Below are 728 nucleotides of genomic sequence, written 5' to 3' on the forward strand. Positions count from 1 at the left end.
CACACACACACACACACACACCTTACACCTTGCTGTCTCCCTGTGAATACACATATTTGTTGTGTTGAGAAAATATATTTTTTGTTAAACCACGCCAAACCCTCTTCGAAAATCTGATGATTTGTAGTGTTTGGCTGAATCCCATTTCTCCATTTAAAAAAACAAAACTATTCATTTAAACCTGGAATAATGTATTAATTTTTGTCTGTTTGGGGTCAGTGCAAGACACTGTAACAGCCACACTGACATATTATCATCATCATATAAATTTTGGACATTGGCAAATATATATACATAACCCTAACCCCTAACCCAGACACAAAGCAAAATTTGCATCATTTTGAACGGGATTTAACGTAAATATTCAATCTGTTTTTGCTCTGTTTTTGGTCTTCACCAACTCTTTGGGAAATGTCCGGCTTTTCAGCTGCTCCCCTATGGTCACCAGCTTTTGGGTGCCTTTTAGTGCTGTGCAGGTAGTGTACAGGTAGTTTAACAAGACTTTTCTTTCTTAAAAAAAAAAAAAATTTCAAAAGCTGAAAATAGTGCTGATTATTGTGATGAGATTGAAGCAAAATGGTAAATTTGTGGGCGTTAAGGCTGATTCCCATTTCTCTTCTCCTAAGGGGTAGGGGGAAGCCCCTTACCCCTACCCCTTACCCCTACCCCTTGGCCCTTAAAGCCAAGGGGTAAGGGGTAGGGGTGAAAACATACCCCTATGAAATGGG

General features: G+C 39.3%; 1 protein-coding gene across 1 annotated transcript in view; it reads left to right on the top strand.

The window, feature by feature from the left end:
• Positions 1-728, top strand: part of med10 (mediator complex subunit 10) — a 6,402-nt gene that overhangs the window by 518 nt on the left and 5,156 nt on the right. The window lies entirely within an intron of this gene.

Source organism: Etheostoma spectabile, chromosome 14 (assembly GCF_008692095.1).
Source record: "Etheostoma spectabile isolate EspeVRDwgs_2016 chromosome 14, UIUC_Espe_1.0, whole genome shotgun sequence".
Classification (NCBI taxonomy): domain Eukaryota; kingdom Metazoa; phylum Chordata; class Actinopteri; order Perciformes; family Percidae; genus Etheostoma; species Etheostoma spectabile.